The sequence below is a fragment of the Tursiops truncatus genome, chromosome 11, assembly GCF_011762595.2.
Source record: "Tursiops truncatus isolate mTurTru1 chromosome 11, mTurTru1.mat.Y, whole genome shotgun sequence".
Lineage (NCBI taxonomy): Eukaryota > Metazoa > Chordata > Mammalia > Artiodactyla > Delphinidae > Tursiops > Tursiops truncatus.
This window is the reverse complement of record NC_047044.1, coordinates 3,646,950-3,671,086: the sequence shown is the minus strand read 5'-3', so window position 1 is coordinate 3,671,086 and position 24,137 is coordinate 3,646,950. Positions and strand designations below refer to the sequence as shown.

Here is a 24,137-nt window from a genome sequence, read left to right as displayed (position 1 = left end):
GTGTAGCACCGATGTTAGATTGGATCAGTCTATATTTATTGAACACCTGCCTTGTATGGCAAGGACGGTAGCAGGTGTGAATTCTGCCTTAAGGAGTTAACAGATCAGGTGGATAGTTAGACATCAATCAATACCTGTGATGTGAGGGATGGGGTCCTCCCACCTGGGTGAATCCGGGAAAGCTTTTGGGAGGAACTGTACTTGAGCTTCCCCTAACATGTGTGGGAATGGGAAACATTCCAGACGAAGGAATCAGATAAAGCACAGAGGCTGGAAAGCAGGAGGTGAGTCTGGCAGGTGCTGAGTAGTTTATTTTGGCCAGAACACAGGGTTTGCAAAGGGGAATGAAGAGAAGTTTGATCCATTCAGGATAAAACGTCATCAAATGTTTATTAAGCTCCTTCTCTGTGCCAGGCATCATTCTAAGCATTGGGGGGTACATAAGCGAGCAAAAAACCCACAAAATCCCTTTTCTTGTAGAGCTGGCTCTCTGGCGGGGAGAGACAGACGATCAGCCCAGTGGCAGAGTCCGTGCTCGGCTTGGTGTGTTCGAAGATGCTACAGGCAGAGGCGGGGGGTGGGGGGGTGGGGGGCATGCGTCCAGGGAGGGCCAGGGCGCTGCAAGGATGGCCAAGAGGCCTCACTGAGAAAGTGACGTCTGAGAAAGGACTGGAAGGTGAGAGTCTCAGCAGACTCCAGGAGGGGCGCGTCCTGGTGCAGCAGGCAGCCGGGGCCGGGCTCGCGGGGGGAGCACAAGCAAGTATGACTGCAGGAATGTCCTGGGACGAGGAGGACGTGCAGTCCCAGCGGGAAGGTGGCAGCAGGTCACCGTGGAGGGCCTTGGGGACATTGTAAGCGCCCTGGCTGTGCACTCTGTGAAAGCAGCCCCTGGGGAGGAGGCTTCTGAGTGGGGGCACCGTGCACTGCAATTCAGCTGCTCCGGGCTCCTTCCGGCTGTCGTCAGAGGCCAGGGACAGAAGCCGCAGGCCGGTTGTGAGGCTGGTGGGCCTCTCCGAGGGCTGGCAGTGTGCAGCTTGGGCAGCAAGGTGATATGGCGGGAGGACACTGCACGGCGCACGGGGCAGGAGAACTGACAGTTGAGTAGCCATGTGACCCTGGACGGTGATCCTTGGTCTGTTTCCTTCCCTGCAAATCCAGGTGTGGAACTGGTGCTCCTCAGAGGGACGCCTAAGGCAGGGGTGGGGTGATCAGGGCTGGACTTCAGGATGCGACTGGCAGCAACGCGTGAGACCCTTGGAGAGAGGAGTTGGCTGGCTAGGGGGCCAGTTAGGAGGGTGTTGCAGAAGTCCAGGTGGGGCCGGGGTGGGGGGAGTGACGCTGTGGGCTGGGCAGAGACAGGATGGATGCAAGTAATTAGGAAGAAAACAGTCTTTCAAAACAAACAAGAAACAAACAAACCAGCCTGTCCAAAAGGCCCTAAGCTGTAACTTGCTGCAGCCTTAAAGACCAAGGTCACAGCAGGGCATGTTGGGTAAAGGCATGTCGACAGCTGGTCCCGGCCTCAGACGTGCCCCCTTTTTTTTTTCCCCACGTCTTTACTGAAGTATAAATGCTTTACAACGTTGTGTTAGTTTCTGTTGTACAACAAAGTGAATCAGCTCTACGTATGCATATACCCCATATCCTCTCCCTCTCGAGCCTCCCTCCCACCCTCCCTATCCCACCCCTCTAGGTCGTCACAAAGCATTGAGTTGACCTCCTTGTGCTATCAGACATGCCCTCGTGCTGGCAGGGTGGCCGCACAGAGCCTTCTGCGCGTCAAGCACTGGTGCTTTGACAGGCACCTCAACCCCTCCCGAATTTGCCCCAGTGGATATACTTAATCAGTTACCGCAGAAACATGACCGTCTCCTCCTTAAAATCCCCGGCGCTGGGTCTTATGAATAAACCCTTAGTAGGTTTCCTGGTTCTCTTATTTTTATGCACAGCTTGACTTTATAGCAGGAAATTCATCTTTTTTCCTTAAACAGATTGCTTCTGTTCCCTTAGTGTCCTTGTCACTTTAAGTTGCATTCATCCTTGTTTCTTTAGAAAAGCCATTGTTCTACCATCGGCTATTGTTACCAACATTGGCGTTGGAATCATTGAGCTGCTGAAAATCGGCGTTAAGTCCATTATTTCGTTGCTGTTCTTTTCGCTCTCTTCTTATTTGGAAATTTACAGAATAATTATGTTTTTAGTTTTCTTTTATCGTCGTGGCGAATAGGAATTGAAGCTATGTAGCTCTGGGAACCTCTAGTTCCAAATAGGAAAGCCTTGCAAACATTTCCAGCTGGCAAACGGACAAAACTGAGGGCGTGAAAGTTGCTAGAGAGGCTAGGAGCCTACTGAAGCACCCAGCTCCAGAGGAGGACCTAGGATACCTCAAGTTAGAGGCTCTTAGGAAGTGCTGACTCTTCTCTGCAGATACCTACCTAGAGGTAAGCCACTACGAGTAGGAATTAAAGCAGTGTCTACATTCCATTTAAAAACAGGAGGAGTGAAAATGGTATGCCTTTAAAAAGTTGCTGTCATGAAAAGACAAAGAAAAGCTATGGAAGTGTTTCAGATCAAAAGACAAATGACAGCAAAATGCCGTATCTGACCCTACGCTAGATCCTGTCCTGGAGGGAATAATATCAAGGACATTATTGGGTCAACCGACAACATTTGACTTTGAATCATAAAGTATTATATCTCTGTTAAATATACTGAAATTGATAAGTGTACTGTAGTATGTAAGAGAATATCCTTATTCGTAGAAAACACATACTTCAGTATTGAGGGAGATAGGGTCATGCTTCAAATACACACACACACACACACACACACACACACACACGCTGTATGGCTACCTAAGTATAAAGACAGAGCAAGTGGATAGAATGTTAATCATCAGTGAATATGATAAAGGGTACAGGGTTCACAGTGTTCTTTGTACTGTTTTGCGCACACGTGCAATTATTCTGTAAGTGAAATTACTTCCAAGTGGAGAAAAAAAGCGAACGAACAAACCAGAAAGACAGTTTGTAATTTCTGTATCTTAGCTGCATGCGTTACCATGTTCGGCTTCGGAAAGCTGCAGATCAGAAGATGTTGAGCTACAGCTCACCTGTTCTGAAGACATCACTCCTAATTTAGCTCCCTTTTAGTACTTTTTTAAAATTAAAAAATCTTTAAATTTGATGTAATTGTAGATTCACAGGCAGTTGTAAGAAATAATACAGAGAGATCCCCAGTACTCTTCACACCGCTTCCCCAGCGGTAACATCTTGCAAAACAATAGTGCAATGTCACAGCCAAGATATCAACGTGATACTGTCAAGGTGAGCATTTTCATCACCTCTGCTTGCCCTTGAGAGCCACGCTGATCCCTCAAACCCTGACCCCTTCCTTACCCTGCAGTCTGTTCTCCATTTCTATCATTTTGTCATTTCAAGAGTGTTACATCGTGAATCCTGTGTCATGTAACTTTTTGGGATTGACTTTTTCCTTTAGCATAATTCCCATCAGATTCATACAGGTTGTTGGGGGTATATATATATATATATATATATATATATATATATATATATATATATTTTTTTTTTTTTTTTTTTTTTTTTTTTTTTTTGGTGGTACGTGGGCCTCACTGTTGTGGCCTCTCCCGTTGCGGAGCACAGGCTCCGGACGCGCAGGCTCAGCGGCCATGGCTCACGGGCCCAGCCGCTCCGCGGCATGTGGGATCTTCCCAGACCGGGTCACGAACCCGTGTCCCCTGCATCGGCAGGCAGACTCTCAACCACTGCGCCACCAGGGAAGCCCTGTTGGGTATATTAATAGTTCATTCCTTTTTTTTGCTGAGCAGTATTCTGTAGAATGAATGTACCAAATTTGTGAAACCATTCACCATCAGAGGACATATAGGTTCTTTCCAGTTATGAGTTATGAGTAAAGCTGCTGTACAGGTTTTAAATAGCTCCATTGAGACGTAGTTTACATACAATACACTGATGTGTAACTAGTGTATTTAAACAATGGTTTAAAGTATACAATTCCATGGTTTCCATTATACTTACAGTGTTCTGCAATCATTGCCACGATCTAATTTTAGAACATTTTCATCACCCCTAGAAGAAACCACATGCCCACTAACAATCATTCCTCATTCCCTGCACACCCCACCCCAGCCCTAAGCAACCAGTAATCTACTTTCTGTCTCTACAGTTTGCCTGTCCTGGACGTTGCGTATAAATGCATTTATACAATACATGGTCTTTTGTGACTGGCTTCTTTCACTTAGCATAATGTTTTCAAGGGTTCTCCATGTTGTATCACAAATCAATACTTCATTTCTTTTTGTCACCAAGAATATTGTGTAGATATAGTACATTTTCGTTATCCATTAATCAATTGGTGGACATGTAATTTCCACTTTTTGGCTGTGATGAATAATGCTGCCACGAACATGTTTTTGTGTAGATGTATGTTTTCATTTCTCTAGAAGTAGAATTACTGTGTCATATAATAACTCTATGTTTAACTTTTTTGAGAAACTGACAAACTTTTCCAAATGGCTACGTCATTTTACAATCTCAATAGCAATACGTGAGGGTTCCAGTTTCTCCACATCTTCACCAACACTTGTTATTGTCTGTCTTTTTGATTGTAGCCATTCTAGTGGATGTGAAGTGGTATCTCATTGTGATTTTGACTTGAATTTCCCTGACTAATGACACTGAACATCTTTTCATACACCTGTTGGCCATTTGTATATCTTCTTTGGAGAAATGTCTGTTTAAATCCTTCGCGCATTTTTTACTTGGGTATTTGTCATTCTGTTGTTGAGTTGTAAGAGCGCTTTATATCTTCTGGATACAAGTCTTGTATCAGATATATGATTTTCAAATATTTTCTCCCATTTTGTGAGTTGTCTTTTCACTTTCTTGATGATAGTGTTTGTAGCACAAATTTTTTAATTTCAATGTCCAATTTGTTTTTTTCCTTTGTCACTTGTGCTCTTGGTATGTGTTCAGGTTTTTTGTGGGGTTTTCTTTGCGGTACATAGGCCTCTCACTGTTGTGGCCTCTCCCGTTGCGGAGCACAGGCTACGGACGCGCAGGCCCAGCGGCCATGGCTCACGGGCCCAGCCGCTCCGCGGTATGTGGGATCTTCCCGGACCGGGGCACAAACCCGTGTCCCCTGCATCGGCAGGCGGACTCTCAACCACTGCGCCACCAGGGAAGCCCCTGTGTGTTCAGGTTTTTGTGTGAACGTAAGTTTTCATTTCACTGGCATAAATGCCCAAGAGCGCCATTGCTGGGTCATATGGTAGTTGTATGTTTAGTTTTATAAGAAACTGACCAACTGTTTTCCAGAGTAGCTGTACTGTTTTACATTCCCACCAGCAATGTCTGAGTGATGCTATCTGTCCACATCCTCACCAGCACTTGGTGTTGTTGCTCTTTTTTATTTTAGCCATTCTGATAGGTGTGCAGTGATATCTCATTATGGTTTTCATCTGCAAATCCCTAGTGGATAAGGATGTGGAAGATCTTTTCATGTGCCTGTTTTACTGTCTGCATATTCTCTTCACTTAAATGTCTCTTCATGTCTTTTGCTCATTTTCTAATTGAAATTTTGGCTTTTTATTGTTCCGTTTTGAAATTTCTTTATGTATTCAAGACACTTGCCCTTTGTCAGATATGTGATTTACAGTGATTTTCACCCAAAGTATACTTGTCTTTTCAGCCTCATCATAAGGTTCTTTATAAACCAATCATTTCTAATTTTGATGAGGTCCAGTTTATCAATTTTTCCTTTTAGGGACTGTGCTTCTGGTGTCAAGCCTAAGAACTTTTTACTTAGCTGTAGATCCTGACGCTTTTCTCCTAGTTTTTCTATAAGTTTTTCGGTTTTATATTCTACATGTAAGTCCGTGATCCATTAGGAGGTAATTCTTGTGTAAGATGTGAGACTCAGATGGCGGTACATGTTTTTTTAATTATGGATATCCAATCGTACCAGCACCATTTGTTGAAAAGGCTGTCTTTCCTCCCTTGAATTGCTTTTTTTTTTTTTTGCGGTACGCGGGCCTCTCACCGTTGTGGCCTCTCCCGTTGCAGAGCACAGGCTCTGGACGCGCAGGCTCAGCGGCCATGGCTCTCGGGCCCAGCTGCTCCGCGGCATGTGGGATCCTCCCGGACCGGGGCACGAACCCGTGTCCCCTGCATCGGCAGGTGGACTCTCAACCACTGCGTCACCAGGGAAGCCCCTGAATTGCTTTTTAATTGTCAAAAATCGGTTGGGCATATTTGTATGGGCCTATTTCAGGGTTTTGTGGTCTAATCATTGGTCTATGTGTTGGTTCCTTTGCCAATACCATACTGTCAGGATTACTGAGTAGATCTTAGTACTGTTACCAAGTCCAAGCTCATACTACTCACCGAGTGGCAGGCCAATAATTGAGAGACGAGTTATTGGGGCAAGGAATAGTGACTTTATTTGGAAAGCCAGCAGACTGAGAAGAAGGTGGACTAGTGACCCAAAGAGCCATCTTCCCTGAGTTAGAATTCAGGCTTCTTTTATACTAAAACGGGAGGGGGTGTGGCAGGTTGTTGCAGCCTTTTTGGTGCCAGAATCCATTGTTCCTGCAGCTGTCTGTAGATCTAGTCACAATGTTCCTATAAGCCTCCAACAAGACAATTGTTATTTTCTGTTCTGCAACTTTTTATCTCTGTATGAATAGGAAAGTGTTATACCTTTAAAGGTAGGTATTGCAGAGTCTCAGGTATAGACCCCAAGAGGTAATTAGATTTTGGGATATATTCCCAAGAATTTGTAGCAGGATCTCAGGTTTATAACCAAAAAGATGTATCAGCATCTCATATACCCAAGGAGGCTTAGCAGACTCTCAGAGGAGGGGGTGAATTTTTAAAGTGTAGTCTTTAAAAATCATTTACTTTAAAATTTTAAACAATATTAAAGGAGAATCTGAGGTATTTCTATTTATCAGGATGGGACATAGACCTAAAGAGATTGAGAGATAGTGGTTGTGACCTTGTAACCAACTTACCCTATGTGTGTAAAAATGATTGGTTCCGTAGCCCAAGATGGAATGGAACTGATTTACTCTCCTCCCAGAGACAAGGAGAAATCCAGGCAAATGTATGAAACAATGTTTTTCAAGACATTGGACATCAGGCCATGAATGACACTGATGGTTGTGAGGTGAAAACAAACAAGGTGAGAGGTGTGACTGAAGTGAGTTTCCAGGCCGTGGTGCAGGGAGGGAGAACCTGGGCAGAGCCTGGAAGGTTCTCTAAGTTGAGGAGATGGAGCTGAGACTCTGGAGAGACCAAAGAGTCTAGTATTCCCAGGGCAGAGTACTGGAGGAGAGAACTCTGGAGATCTGCTAAGTACTGCTTGGTGCAGGCATGTGAGTAAAACTACCTGAGGCCAGGAAAAGAACCATCTGAGAGGATTAGAAGGAACAGTGGCCAGCACTCAAACTGGGCCAGGAGTAGTGCCTGGCACTCACATGGGACCAGGAACAGTGCCTGTTTCCCACCTGCCAGTCTGGAAAACCTCATACTTCAAGAGGGATTGGGTAGATTATTCAGAAGGATCTTGCCTCAGTAGGGGGGAATAATTGCACTAGATTACATACTGCTATGGTCCTGCCTGACAGATCTCAAAAATAAGATACAAAAGGATCTTTTCCAAGTAATTGTCCAAGTAATTTAACTACATCCCAGAAGAAAGCTCAAGAATATTTATAGGAATACAAAACTACTCAGCACTGAACAAGGTAAAAAATTACAATGTCTAACATCTAATCAAGGATTACTAGACGTGCAAAGAAGCAGGAAAAGAGGATCCATAATGAGGGGGAAAATATCAATGAATTGAGACCTACCCAGAACTGATTATATACATATAATGACACACACAGAATAAACAATTTTTTAAAAATAAAAAGAGCATCAGTGAACTGTTGAACAACAGCAGCCTAATATATGTATAATTGGAGACCCTGGGGAAAAAAGTGGGGGACAGAAAAAATATTTGAAGAAATAATGGGGTCAATTCGTTGGGAAGATTTAGCAATTCTAAAAGTTTATGCATCTAATAACAGAGCTTTAAAATACATGGTGTGGGACCTCCCTGGTGCCGCAGTGGCTAAGAATCCGCCTGCCAATGCAGGGGACATGGGCTCTAGCCCTGGTCCAGGAAGATCCCACATGCCACGGAGCATCTAAGTCCATGCGCCACAACTACTGAGCCTGCACTCTAGGGCCCGCGTGCTACAACTGCTGAGCCCAGGCACCACAACTACTGAAGCCCATGTGCCTAGAGCCTGTGCTCCGCAACAAGAGAAGCCACCGCAATGAGAAGCCCGCGCACCGCAATGAAGAGTAGCCCCCGCTGTCTACAACTAGAGAAAGCCTGCAAGCAGCAACTTAGACCCAATGCAGCCAAATAAATAAATAAATAATAAATTTAAAAAAATAATAAAATACATGAAGCAAAAACTGATAGAACTGCAAGGAGAAACAGACAAATACAAAATTGTAGTCAGGTAATTTATTAAACAAATATGGAGAATATCAACAACGATATGGAAGATTTGAACATTATCAACCAATTTGATCTAATTGACATGTAGAACAATATATAGAACAATCTACCCAACAACAGCAGAATATACATTATTTTCAAGTGCATACAGATGTTTACCAAGGTACATTGTATTCTGGGCCATAAAACAAATCTCAGTAAACTTTAAAAGATTCAAGTCACATAAAGTAGATTCTCTGACATAATGGAATTAAATTAGAAATCGCTAATATAAACAGGAGTGAAAAATCACCAAATATTTGGAAACTAAATTACATGCTTCTAAATAAGCCATGTGTCAAAAACTAAATCAAAGAAGAAATTAGAAAGTATTTTGAACTGAATGAAAATAAAAACAACGTATTGAAATTTGTGGAATCTGCTATAGCAGTACTTAGATGAAAATTTATAACACTAAACACCTATGTTAGAAAAGAAAAAAGGACTCAAATCAATGACCTTAAGGAAAAGAAGAGCAAATTAAAGCCACTGTAAGCAGAAAAAAGGAAATAATGAAGATCAGGGTGAAATCGATGAATAGAAAACCAAGCACAACAGAGAAGATCAATGAAACACAAAGCTGGTTCTTTGAGAAGATAAATAATGTTGATAAACCTCTAGCCTGGCTTATTTAGAAAAAGAAGAAAAGATACAAATTACTAATATCTGCATTGAGAGAGGTGACATCACTACAGATTCTACAGCTATTATAAGGATAACAGGAAAATATTATGAACTGTATGTCAATAAGTTTGACAACTCAGATAAAAAAGACAAATTACTTGAAATACACATATTTCCAAAACTGAACTCAAGAAGAAATAGATCATCTATCTAGCCCTACGTCTATTAAATAAATAGAATTTTAAAATCCTTTCCACAAAGAAACCTCAGGCTTAGATGGCTTCACTGGTAGGTTCTACCAAATATCTAAAGAATAAACAATTCCATTGTAGGCAAAATCTTCCAAAAAATGGAAGGGGTGGGAGTATTTTGCAGTTCATTCCAGGAGGCTAGCATTAATCTGATACCAATACTAGGCAAAGACATTACAAGTAAAGAAAACTAAAGGCCGATATCCCTTTCGGACATAGATGCAAAAATTCTAATTTACAGTTTAGGACATTGAGTCAATGATGTATAAAAAGAATGTCATATCATAGCCTAATGGGTTCAGCCCAAGAATATAAGGATAGTTTAAAAGTCAAAAATTAGCATAATTCAACAAATTAACAGAATGAAAAAGAAATACTATATAATCATTTCAATAGATATAGAAGAAGCATTTGATAAAATTTCATACTTGCTACTAACAGAAATCACTGTTTTTTACAAAGGTACAGAGGCAGTTCAGTAGAGCAAGAACGATCTTTTCAACAAATGGTGCCGGCACAATTGCTTATCCACATGCCCCAAATGAACTTTGATCCATTCCTCATACCATAGACAAAAATTAACTCAAAGGGCTTCCCTGGTGGCGCAGTGGTTTGGAGTCCGCCTGCCGATGCAGGGGACGCAGGTTCGTGCCCTTGTCCGGGAAGATCCCACATGCTATGGAGCGGCTGGGCCCGTGAGCCATGGCCGCTGAGCCTGCGCGTCCGGAGCCTGTGCTCCACAACGGGAGAGGCCACAGCAGTGAGAGGCCCGCGTACCGCAAAAAAAACAAAAACAAAAACAAAAACCTCAAACTAGATCATAGATCTAAATGTAGAGTCTAAAACTGTAAAACTTCTAGAAGAAAACACAGGGAAAAAAATCTTTACGACCTTGGGTTAGGCAAAGACTTCGTAGATATGACACCAATAAGACAATCCACAAAAGAAATAAATTGATGAATTGGACTTCATCAAAATGAACACTTTGGCTCTTCAAAAGGCAGTTTTGGGAAAATGAAAACACAAATTACAAACTGCAAAGAAATCTTTGTAAAGCATAAACCTGTTAAAGGGCTTGTAACCAGAATACAGAAAAAAAAAACTTTGGAAATTCACCAATAAGAAAATAGCCTAGTTTTTAAATGGGCAAGAGATTTGAACTGACACTTCAGCAAAGAAGATATGTGGGTAGCCAATAAGCATGAGGAAAATGTTCGACATCAGTAGTCATCAGGGCAATGCAAATTAAACCTACAATCCGCATACCAGTGTTCTGTAGCTTTCACAGAGGTGATAGGGTACTACTACAGACCCATGAGAAACAAATACCGTATGCTAACACATATATATGGAATCTAAAAAAAAAATGGTTCTGATGAACATAGGGGCAGGACAGGAATCAAGACGCAGACCTAGAGAATGGACTTGAGGACACAGAGGGGGAAGGGCAGGCTGGGACGAAGTGAGAGAGGAGCATTGACATATATACACTACCAAATGTAAAGTAGATAGCTAGTGGGAAGCAGCCGCATAGCACGGGGAGATCAGCGCAGTGCTCTGTGACCACCCAGAGGGGTGGGATAACGAGGGTAGGAGGGACATGTAAGAGGGAGGGGATATGGGGATATATGTATGCATATGGCTGATTCATTTTGTTATACAGCAGAAACTAACACAACACTGTAAAGCAATTATGCTACAATAAAGATGTTAAAAAAAAATGGGGGAGCTTCCCTGGTGGCGCAGTGGTTGAGAGTCCGCCTGCCGATGCAGGGGACACGGGTTCGTGCCCCGGTCCGGGAAGATCCCACATGCCGCGGAGAGGCTGGGCCCGTGAGCCATGGCCGCTGAGCCTGCGCGTCCGGAGCCTGTGTTCCGCAACGGGAGAGGCCACAACAGTGAGAGGCCCGCGTACTGCAAAAAAAAAAAAAAAGGGGGTACATCTAACTTTACCAGTGAATGTGTGTATAACCCTCATGTAAGACATTTCCAGAAGTGTATTGTTATATTAAATCCAAATCAGTACCTTTTAGTCAATAAAAAGCTTCTCTTAAATTAAAAAAAAAAAAAGGAATCTGCCTGCCAACGCAGGGGACACAGGTTCAGTCCCTAGTCTGGGAAGATCCCACATGCCGCGAGGCACCTAAGCCCATGAGCCACAACTACTGAGCCTGCGCTCTAGAGCCTGTGTGCCACAGCTACTGAAGCCCACGGGCCTAGAGTCCATGCTCCTCAACAAGAGAAGCCACCGCAATGAGAAGCCCCCGCTCACCGCAGCTAGAGAAAGCCCGCGTGCAGCAACAAAGACCCAATGCAGCCAAAAATAAATAAATAAATTTATTTAAAAAAAAAAAGTTCGTCCATCATTACCCCCAAGACAAGTACCAAGTATTACGGGAGGGAGAGAATCCAGAGTCTCAGAGTGAGACACAGTTACCACACTGAAAGAATGAACAGGAGCTTTTCTACCTTCCCCTCTGATGGGTGGTCTACCAGGATATTGAGTTACGAGCGGGAGTCACTTTCCTTCCCCGCTGTAAAGGCGTTGAAGCTTTGTAAAGGTGAGAAATCCAAAAACATTCTGATAGTTGATGTTTTGCATGGGGCATGTGTCCCCCCTGTGAGAGCTGGTAGGGTCTGGTGGGCTGTCCTCTTTATCCCAGTGTGTTCTGGAATTTCCCAGTGGCCTGCCTTGATGTGGGTCTGCATTCACGCATTCTGTTGGGAACCTGGAAATTCACAGCCTTCATTTCTGAGAACTGTCCTTGAATTCATTTGTGGATAATTGCCTCTGCCGGGTCTCCTCACCTCCGTCCCTCCGGGACATTGTCATTTGGATGAGTCACCTCCTGGACTGGTGCTCTCACTTTCTCGTCTGTCTTCCCCCATTTCCATCTCTGTCTTTTCTCTTTCCTTTTTGGGAGATTATGGCCTTTATCCTCCAACCCTTCTATTAAGTTTGGGATCATGTTTTTTAATTCCCAAGAGGGTTTTTGTTCTCTGAATGCTCTTTTTTATGCGATGCTCTGCTTTTCATGAGCGCAATATCTCATCTTTCTGAGGATATTCATGTTTCCCCTGGTTATGTAGGTTTCTTCCTCCTGTATATTGTTTCCTCTGAGCTGTTTTTTCCTGTGTTGGTTGGTTGGTTAGCTCTCTTTATTTCACGGGAGGGACCTTCCTCAGAGGTCTGGTATTTGTGGGGGAGGGTTGTCTGATTTTCTTTAAAAGGGAGGAACTAAAAAGCTGATTGAGGCTGTGGGCAGAAGGTGGGGATGTTCACTTTAGACATCCTTGTGGAGATCAGGCTGGGACGGGGAGGAAAGGGCTCTTGGGCTGACTGCTGGTGTCTTTAAGTCTCCCTTCTTAAATGGAAGATATTCCCATAGAAGATATTTCAATCCCCTATTTGGGGTTGAGGGGGAGGGAGGGAAGTAGACCTAGAGTCCCTGGGGTTCCAGAAGGAAGAGGAGAAGCAGGCTGGGGTGTCAGCAATCCCCTGTGCTTGCAAACGCCCTGGTTCACATCCCTGCAGGCATGGCAAGTTGCCATGGAGACAGATGGGGGAGAGGATCTAGGGCCACTGCTCAGAGCTTCTGCCCATCCTCCTACTTTCGCCCCAGTTGTACCCATGCCTGGTACCTCCAGTTATTGAGTGCCCGGGGTTCTGCAGGGGGAACCTGGGGTTCCTGCTTTTCCAGGTGCTGGTTTCGCGGTCTCTCCTCCATCCTCCACATCCAGCTCCTTTCCAGCCTCCAGCTGCTCCTGCTGCTGTCTCCTCCTGCTCTTCTCTTCTTCCTGGATTGATCCCTTTTGGTTTTGTTTTCAGTCTTTTCCCTGTGGTTTCAGAGGGGATGCAGAAAAGAATGAAATGACGTGCATATGACTCACCACTTCATCTCAAGTTCAGCATCTCTCTTGATAGATGGGAAATGGAGGCTTAGGGACTTTGTAGATTAGCTCAAATGTTACACAACTTACATTCAGCGGTGGCAGTTTTGATGCCTCCAGAACCCATGCTTCCTAATCATTGGGCTAAGATTAAAGTTTTAATTAAAAAAAGAAGTTCTGGGAATTCCCTGGAGGTCCAGTGGTTAGGACTCCACGCTTCCACTGCTGGGGGCCCGGGTTCAATCCCCAGTTGGGGAACTAAGATCCCGCGTGCCACGTAGCACGTCCAAAACAAACAAACAAACACACACGCACAAAATAAAAATTAAAAAAAGAAGTTCTGCAAAGCTGAGCTCCTGTTTAGTTTTTAAGTGCGGTGATTGGGTTTCTCTCTGAAATCTCTCCCTCTACAATACCCGGTGCCACCTCGTATTCTGTCTTCTGGGGTCATTATCGGTGAACATGTTTTATCTTCTGCCATCTCCTGATTACTTTGGAAATCCTTAAGGGTAAGAGCTATGTCCTAGTCAGGTGTCTCCTCAAAATGCCTATCACAGGCCATTCACAGACCAATAACGCTGAAGATAAACCACTGCTCAGTGGCCATAGAAATAAAATTATAATATATGTCCATTGCCTGAGTAGAACTGCTGAAGAGAAGTGTGTTTCTTTTCCCCAATCTCCTTATCCTTATGGAAGAGGATGAAACCAGTGAAAACATTCTATTAATATCCCAGATTTGGGATATTAATTCCTTTTGTCTCATTTGCTGGAGAGCAAAACACAGACTGAGAATGCGCCAGCATCCGTTGTTCAGTCAAGTAGGAGAAGCAGAAGACAGAAAACTCTGAAGGACTGACACACCGATTCATTTTGAACCTTAGTGTTATTTATGAAAATGTCCAAAAAATGGTTTTCACCTTGCAGAAAGTTGAACCATGTTGGTAAAGTTTATGTTATCCTGAGTGCGTTTATGAAAAGGCTGGTGCTAAATTCCCAGTGGTGCTGTGGGCCGAGTGAGCACTGGATTTTCAGGGTGTTGCTGGAGGCACTTTTCTCTCTTAGAAACTTCTGGTATTTACCATTTCTCATTACATTATGCGTAGAGTGAGAAAGGTTTTACTTTGAGTTCCCCTGTTTTAGAATTCTGTGGTCGACCCTGTTCTGCTCTTCCACCGCTGCTTCTCGTAAGACTTGAAGAAGTGGAAGGACATTCAGAACTTATCTGCTCTGGCAAAATACAATACCATTGACCATATCCAAAACGGAAGGGGAAAGTTAAAGGTGAAAGATCTAAAAATGGACACCTCACTGCCATTTGCAGCAACGTGGATGGACCTGGAGATTATCATATTAAGTGAAGTAAGTCAGACAGAGAAAGACAAATACCATATGATATCGCTTATATGCAGGATCTAAAACAATGATACAAAACAGAAACAGACTCACAGACATAAAAAACAAACTTATGGTTACCAAAGGAGATGGCCAGGGGGAGGGATAAATTAGGAGTTTGAGATTAAACAGATACATACTACTGTATATAAAATAGATAAACAAGGACCTACCGTGTAGCACAGGGACCTGTATTCAGTATCTTGTAAAAACCTATACTGGAAAAGAATATGAAAAAGAGTATATATGTATGTGTGTGTGTTGTACTAACAACAATACAGCATTGTAAGTTAACTATACTTCAGTGTTTAAAGAATGGTTAAAAAAAAAGAAAGAAAAATGGACACATCTCTTTTATCAACTTCCTGAAATCATAAAACCAAAACTAACCTCCAGCATATATTAGAACTACACCAAAATAATTATCTTTCTACTTGGTTACTCTTGGTTTAGAGCAAATTTAGATTTCCATCAAGTTGGCCCCGAGAAGTTAAAGATAAAGGGAAAGGGACTTCTGTCTTTCCCTTAAAACTAGTACTGCACCTTTGGGCCTCTAGGCACTACAGGACTGGCAGTAGAAATACATTCATGGGACAACTAACTGCTGAACAATCATCAGCAGGAAGACACTGGAACTCACCAAAAAAGATACACCCCATCCAAAGGCAAAGGAGAAGCCACAGTGAGATGGTAGGAGGGGCGCAATCACAATAAAATCAAATCCCATAACCGCTGGGTGTGTGACTCACAAACTGGAGAACACTTATACCACAGAAGTCCACCCACTGGAGTGAAGGTTCTGAGCCCCACGTCAGGCTTCCCAACCTGGGGGTCTGGCAATGGGAGGAGGAATTCCCAGAGAATCAGACTTTGAAGGCTAGCGGGATTTGACTGCAGGACTTCGACAGGACTGGGGGAAACAGAGACTCCACTCTTGGAGGGCACACACAAAGTAGAGTGCACACTGGGACCCAGGGGAAGGAGCAGTGACCCCGGGGGAGACTGAACCAGACCTACCTGCTAGTGTTGGAGGGTCTCCTGAAGAGGTGGGGGGTGGCTGTGGCTCACCACAGGGACAAGGACACTGGCAGCAGAAGTTCTGGGAAGTACTCCTTGGCGTGAGCCCTCCCAGAGTCCACCATTAGCCCCACCAAAGAGCCAGTAGCCTCCAGTGCTGGGTCACCTCAGGCCAAACAAACCAAGATGGAGGGAACTCAGCCCCACCCATCAGGAGACAAGTGGATTAAAGTTTTACTGAGCTGCCCACCAAATCAACACCCAACTCTACCCATCACCAGTCCCTCCCATCAGGAAGCACGCACAAGCCTTTCACCCGCCAGAGGGCAGACAGCAGAAGCAAGAAGAACTATAATCCTGCAGCCTGTGGAAGGAAAAGCACATTCACAAAATGACAAGGTGGACAAAATGAAAAGGCAGAGGACTATGTACCAGATGAAGGAACAAGATAAAACCCCAGAAAAAAACCCTAAATGAAGTGGGGATAGGCATCCTTCCAGAAAAAGAATTCAGAATAATGATAGTGAAGATGATCCAGTACCTTGGAAAAAGAATGGAGGCAAAGATCAAGAAGATGCAAGAAATGTTCAACAAAGACCTAGAAGAATTAAAGAACAAACAAACAGATGAATAATACAATAACTGAAATGAAAACTACACTAGAAGGAATCAATAGCAGAATAACTGAGGCAGAAGAAGGGATAAGTGACCTGGAAGACAGAATGGTGGAATTCCCTGCTGCAGAACAGAATAAAGAAAAAAGAATGACAAGAAATGAAGACAGCCTAAGAGACCTCTGGGGAAACATTAAACACACCAACATTCACATTATAGGGGTCCCAGAAGGAGAAGAGAGAGAGAAAGGACCTGAGAAAATATTTGAAGAGATTATAGCCGAAAACTTCCCTAACATGGGAAAGGAAACAACCACCCAAGTCCAGGAAGCACAGAGAGTCCCAGGCAGGATAAACCCAAGGAGAAACATGCCAAGACACATAGTGATCAAACTGACAAAAATTAAGGACAAAGAAAAATTATTAAAAGCAACAAGCGAAAAATGACAAATAACATACAAGGGAACTCCCATGAGGTTAACGGCTGATTTCTCAACAGACACTCTACCAGCCAGAAGGGAGTGGCACGATATATTTAAAGTGATGAAAGAGAAGAACCTACAGCCAAGATTACTCTACCCAGCAAGGATCTCATTCAGATTTGACAGAGAAATCAAAAGCTTTACAGACAAGTAAAAGCTAAGAGAATTCAGCACCACCAAACCAGCTCTACAACAAATGCTAAAGGAACAACTACTGAAGCCCACGCGCCTAGAGCCCGTGCTCCGCAACAAGAGAAGCCACCGCATTGAGAAACCCACACACCGCAACAAAGAGTAGCCCCCGCTCACCACAAATAGAGAAAGCCTGCACGCAGCAGTGAAGATCCAACGCAGCCAAAATAAATAAATTTTTTAAAAAAATCTTCCAACAAAAGTCCAGGACCAGATGGCTTCACAAGTGAATTTTAGCAAACACTTAGGGAAGAGCTAACACCCATCCTTCTCAAACTCTTCCAAATAACTGCAGAAGAAGGAACACTCCCAAACTCATTCTACAAGGCCACCATCACCCTGATACCAAATCCAGACAAAGATACTACAAAAAAAGAAAATTACAGACCAATATCACTGATGAGTATAGATGCAAAAATCCTCAACAAAATACCAGCAGACAGAATCCAACAACACATTAAAAGGATCATAGGGCTTCCCTGGTGGCGCAGTGGTTGGGAGTCCACCTGCCGATGCAGGGGACGCGGGTTCGTGCCCCAGTCCGGGAAGATCCCACTTGCCGCGGAGCAGCTGGGCCCGTGAGCCCTGGCCGCTGGGCCTGTGCGTCCGGAGCCTGTGCTCCGCAGCAGGAGAGGCCACAACAGTGAGAGGCCCGCGTACCACGAAAAAAAAAAAAAACCATATGATCATCTCAATAATTGCAGAAAAAGCTTTTGACAAAATTCAACACCAATTTATGATAAAAACTCTCCAGGAAGTGTGCATAGAGGGAGCCTACCTCAACATAATAAAGGCCATATACAACAAACCCACAGCAAACGTCATTCTCAATGGTGAAAAACTGAAAGCATTTCCTCTAAGATCAGGAACAAGACAAGGATGTCCACTCTCACCACTATTATTCAACATGGTTTTGGAAGTCCTAGCAATGGCAATCAGAGAAGAAAAAGAAATAAAAGGAATACAAATTGGAAAAGAAGAAGTAAAACTGTCACTGTTTGCAGATGACATGATACTATACATAGAGAATCCTAAAGATGCTACCAGAAAAGTACTAGAGCTAATCAGTGAATTTGGTAAGGTTGCAGGAAACAAAATTAATACACAGAAATCTCTTGCATTCTTATACACTAATGATGAAAAATCAGAAAGAGAAATTAAGGAAACAGTCCCATTCACCATTGCAACAAAAAGAATAAAATACCTAGGAATAAACGTACCTAAGGAGGTGAAAGACCTGTACTCAGAAAACTATAAGACACTGATGAAAGAAATCAAAGATGATGCAAACAGATGGAGAGATATATCATGTTCTTGGATTGGAAGAATCAATATGGTGAAAATGACTCTACTACCCAAAGCAATCTACAGATTCAGTGCAATCCCTATCAAATTACCAGTGGCATTTTTTACAGAACTAGAACAAAAAATCTTAAAATTTGTATGGAGACACAAAAGACCCTGAATAGCCAAAGCAATCTTGAGGGAAAAAACCAGAGCTGGAGGAATCAGACTCCCTGACTTCAGACTATACTACAAAGCTACAGTAATCAAGACAGTACAGTACTGGCACAAAAACAGAAATACAGATCAATAGAACAGGATAGAAAGCCCAGAGATAAACCCATGCACCTGTGGTCAACTAATCTATGACAAAGGAGGCAAGGATATACAATGGAGAAAAGACAGTCTCTTGAATAAGTGGTGCTGGGAAAACTGGACAGCTACATGCAAAAGAATGAAATTAGAACACTCCCTAACACCATACACAAAAATAAACTCAAAATGGATTAAAAACCTAAATGTAAGACCGGACACTATAAAACTCTTAGAGGAAAACATAGGAAGAACACTCTTTGACATAAATCACAGCAAGATCTTTTTTTTGACCCACCTCCTAGAGTAGTGGAAATAAAAACAAAAATAAGCAAATGGGACCTAATGAAACTTCAAAGCTTTTGCACAGCAAAGGAAACTATAAACAAGATGAAAAGACAACTCTAAGAATGGGAGAAAATATTTGCAAATGAATCAACAGACAAAGGACTAATCTCCAAAATTATATATATAAACAGCTCATGCAGCTCAAAATTTAAAAAACGAACAACCCAATCAAAAAATGGGCAGGGGCTTCCCTGGTGGCGCAGGGGTTGAGAGTCCGCCTGCCAGTGCGGGGGACACGGGTTCGTGCCCCGGCCCGGGAAGATCCCACATGCCGCGGAGCGGCTGGGCCCATGAGCCATGGCCGCTGAGCCTGAGCGTCCGGAGCCTGTGCTCTGCAAGGGGTGAGGCCACAGCAGTGAGAGGCCCGCGTACCGCAAAAAAAAAAAAAAAAAAAAAAAAAAAATGGGCAGAAGACCTAAATAGACATTTGTCCAAAGAAGACATACAGATGGCCAAGAAGCACATGAAAACCTGCTCAACATCACTAATTATTAGAGAAATTCAAATCAGAACTACAATGAGGTATCACCTCACACCAATTAGAATGGGCATCATCAGAAAATCTACAAACAACAAATGCTGGAGAGGGTGTAGAGAAAAGGGAACCCTCTTGCACTGTTGGTGGGAATGTAAATTGATACAGCCACTATGGAGAACAGTATGGAGGTTCCTTAAAAAACTAAAAATAGAATTACCATATGATCCAGCAATCCCACTACTGGGCATATACCCAGAGAAAACCATAATTCAGAAAGACACATGCACCCCAATGTTCATTGCAGCACTATTTACAATAGCCAGGACATGGAAGCAACGTGTGTCCATCGACAGATGAATGGATAAAGAAGATGTGGCACATATATACAATGGAATATTACTCAGCCATAAAAGGAACGAAATAGGGTCATTTGTGGAGACGTGGCTGGATCTAGAGACTGTCATACAGAGTGAAGTAAGTCAGAAAGAGAAAAACAAATATCATATGTTAACGCGTGTACGTGGAACCTAGAAAAATGGTACAGATGAACTGGTTTGCAGGGCAGAAATAGAGACACATATGTAGAGAACAAACGTATGGACACCAAGGGGGAAAGCAGCAGGGGTGGTGGTGGTGCTGTGATGAATTGGGGGATTGGGATTGATGTATATACACTAATATGTATAAAATAGATAACTAATAAGAACCTGCTGTATAAAAAAATAAAAAATTCAAAAAAAACCATCTAAGTGCATATGACTAAGTGAAAGAAGCCAACCTGAAAAGGGTACATACTGTATGATTGCAAATATATGACATTCTAGAAAAGACCAAACTATGGAGACAGTAAAAAGACCAGGGCTTGCCAGGGATTAAGTGGGAAGGAGACATAAATAGGCAGATTTTTAGAGCAGAAACTACTCTGTATGATACTGTAATGGTGGATACGTGTCATTATACATTTGTCAAAACCCATAGAATTCACAATACCAGGAGTGAACCCTAATGTCAACTGTGGATTTTGGGTGATAATGATGTGTCAGTACAGGTTCATTGATTGTAACAAATGTCCCACTCTGGTGTGGGATGTTGACAGTCGGGGAGGCTCTGCTTATGTGGGGAGAAGGGGGTACATGGGAACTCTCTTGTACCTTCCACTCGGATTTGCTGGGAACCTAAAACTGTTCTTTTTTTTTTCCAACATTTATTTATTTATTTATTTTTGGCTGCACGGGGTCTTAGTTGCGGCACACGAGCTTCTCAGTGGCAGCAGGCATGCGGGATCTACTGCCCCAGGTAGGGGTTGAACCCGGGTTTCTGCATTGGAAGCACGGAGCCTTAACCACGGGACCGCCAGAGAAGTCCCTTAAAGCTGTTCCTAAAAATAAAGTCCAGTTTAAAAAAAATCTGGATTTGATGACCTGCTTAACAGAGCGAAAAATTGATCAGAGCTGCAAAACACCAGTGCACTTGGTTGTATCTTGTCTTCTCCAGTTTGCAACTCTACCCCCGTGGTTAACTGTACTCTTTGACTTACCTCTCCCGAAGCTGTTGACCCTGGCTTGGGAAGAAATATGAGAAACAGAGTCAAAGAGTCTTCAGTGTAATACTCTCTGAAATTTGAAGGCTAACCAATGCAATATATGGAAGAGTGGTGCCCTAGAAAACAAACGTTTCCTTTGTGGTTCAGCTCAGCACATCTAAGGGGTATTTTGTGCAGGACACTTGCATAAGGCTTGCTCTTGCCTTTGGGGATATTATAGTTTGGGGAAGACCAGCCAGGCAGGAGGAAGGGCGTGATTAAAGGATAAAGGCATGGGTGAGGCCGGGGGAACAGAGTTCCCCAGTAAGGAAGGAGGAAGGAGAGCCGCCACGAGCCCGGAGCTCCACAGACACAAGGAACACATGCAACGATCACGTGGATGTTATTAACCTGATTCACGGTTGAAGTGTCCAAGGTCGCCAGGAGCACTGCCCTCGCCCCGAGGTTGGGGCTTCATCCACCCGGCCCGCCTAGATGCTGCTGTTGATAAGAACCCTATGAGGAGAACATTGCTAACATTATCAGAACTTCCCAGAAGAGGAGATGACGTTTGCAGAGGCCGAGCCTGTGCGTCCCACAGACACCGTAACCTGCAGTTCGCAACTGAATTCGTCACCTTTCTCCCTTCCATGGCTCTCTCCACCCTGGGAACGCACTCTTCTCTTTACGTTCTGGATTTCGTGGATGTCACCCCATCTGCCCAGTTACCTGAGCCAGAGAGGAGGTTTATCCGAGGCTCTGCCCCAGTTCCCTGCTCCATGCCCTGCCAGCTGTCCGTGTTAGCACTTCGTCCTCTTCCGTCCTCACTGCCTCCCCACATCAGCTCCCGGGGCACCGTCACCTCTTAGGGGACGGTTACCACAGCCTCCTAAGGAGTCTTGCTGCTTCTCGCCTTATCTGCTATAATCTGGACTCCACCCTGCTGCCAGAACAATCCTGAGGCAGCTCTTACCATCCCTCCGTGACCCCTTTACTGCTTGCGGGGCAGAGTCCACACTCCTGCGCCCGAGAGCGCCGATGCGCCCTGATTGCACTGCCGGCCTCTCCCGCCTCTGCAGGCTCTCTTCCTGCCCCCACCCTGTGCTGCATCAAAAATGGTCCCAGTTTCTCTGAGGCTCCCCCACCTCAGAGGTGGGGTTCATCTCCCCACCCCTTGGATCTGGGCTCGCCTCGTAACTCGCTCTGACCCGCAGCATGTGGCAGAAGTGATGCAGCGTTTACGAGTGAGGTCTCGAAGTTTCCGCATTCACTGTTGGAACACGAAGGCACCTGCAGAAGCCTGTGCTGGCCTCCGTAGGACGTGGTGAGAAGGGCCCGGCCACAGTCACCCACCTCCACCGACCCTCCAGCCACGGCTGCCACCTGACCACAGAAGACCTGGCCAGCCCGGCCCAGCCCAAGTTGCTGAGCCACTGAACTGTGAGCAAATGAAGTGGCAGAGTTCAAGCCACTGAGCTTTGGGGCTGTTTGCCGTGCAGCGACGCGTAGCTGACCCAGCCCCCTCAAAGCGGGTTGTCCAGACCTCGGCTGCTTACTCTGATGTTTTAGGTCATCTCTGCATGTGGGCTTTTCTTAGAAATGCCCCTTACCGTTTTTTATTTTTTGCTGCTGCATTCCTTTCTGATCACCTCTTAGGATGCAGCTCGGGTGTCCCCTCCTTTGTGGAGCCTTCCCAACCCTCAGGGTGTCCCGTGACGGCACTCGTCACACTGCCTCTGCGACGATCACTTGTTTATTTCTTTCTCTTTCTTCGCCTACTGGCAGCACAAGTGACTTTCCTCCCCGAGTCTCTGTGTTTTCTCCTCTGTCAATGGGACCAGTACTACCTACCCTGCCCTGGTGCTGGACCCATTAAAAAAAGCAATGCAGTGACTGTTACCGAGGGCCTGGCTCTGGGGTGCTCTGCGCACCTTCCTTGTCTTCCTCCCTGCCCTGTTCCCGGCCCCCACACCCGCTGCCCTGGGCTGGGTGTCCCCCCAAGGTGTCTCCAGGGAGAAGCACAGTCACCAGCTCAGGGGGACTTACATGGTCCACAAAGTCATAAAACACGGCCTCCCATCCCAACGGTGACCACCAGCGTGACTCTGAAAGTGAAGGCTCAGCCTTACGTCTGCCTGCCGTCTCTGTGATGTACTTCTGCCAAGACCCGTCAGGACCTCCTTGTCTGGACCTGTCGAGGGCCTCGGGCCTCCGTTGCTTCTCTGTTGTCTGGCTGCTAAAAGCCCAGCATCATCCCCGTGGCTACTGGTTCTGTCTACACTGGGTCAAAACTTTTGGGTGGTAAATGCGAATTTCATTTCCATGGACTTTTGCTGACAATTAAAAAAAAATTTTTAATTGAAGTATAGTTGATCTACAATGTTGTGTTAATTGCTGCTGGACAGCAAAGTGATTCAGTTATATACATCTATATTCTTTTTCATATTCTTCTCCATTATGGTTTATTACAGGATACTGTATATAGTCCCTTGTGCTATACACTAGGACCTTGTTGTTGATCCATTCTATATATAGTAGTTTGCATCTGCTAATCCCAACCTCCCGCTCCATCCCTTCCCCAGCCCCCTCCCCCTTGGCAACCACAAGTCTGTTCTCTGTGTCTGAGTCTGTTTCTATTTTGTAGATAAGTTCATTTGTGTCATATTTTAGATTCCAAACATAAGTGATATCATATAGTATTTGTCTTTCTCGGTCTGACTTACTTCACTTAGTATGATAATGTCTAGGTCCATCCATGTTGCTGCAAGTGGCATTATTCTTTTTTTATGGCTGAGTAGTATTCCATGGTGTGTATGTACCACATCTTTATCCATTCATCTGTCGATGGACATTTTGGTCGCTTCCATGTCTTGGCTGTTGTGAATACTGCTACTATGAACATAGGGGTACATGTATCTTTTTGAATTACAGTTTTTTCTAGTTATATGCCCAGGAGTGGGATTGCTGGACCATATGGCAACTCTATTTTTAGTTTTTTTGAGGAACCTCCATACTGTTTTCCATAGTGGCTGCATCCATTGACTTTTTTTTTTTTTCTAAATCTGTTTTTTTTTTTTTAATTTTATTTATTTATTTATTTTATTTTTGGCTGCATTGGGTCTTCGCCGC

The 24,137-nt window shown here is 44.2% G+C and overlaps 1 protein-coding gene and 1 long non-coding RNA gene across 6 annotated transcripts in view; one reads left to right on the top strand and one right to left on the bottom strand.

The window, feature by feature from the left end:
• Positions 1–24,137, top strand: part of PPARA (peroxisome proliferator activated receptor alpha) — a 76,784-nt gene that overhangs the window by 19,587 nt on the left and 33,060 nt on the right. The window lies entirely within an intron of this gene.
• On the bottom strand, positions 8,198–23,144 carry LOC141275798 (uncharacterized). Of its 2 annotated transcripts, none has more exons than XR_012324118.1 (3): positions 23,055–23,144; positions 14,933–21,524; positions 8,198–13,310 (listed from the first exon to the last, which is right to left on the bottom strand). It is a non-coding gene; the product is annotated as an uncharacterized lncRNA (long non-coding RNA). The 2 variants fall into 2 exon arrangements; XR_012324117.1 differs by having other exon boundaries at positions 14,933–14,977; positions 15,777–23,113.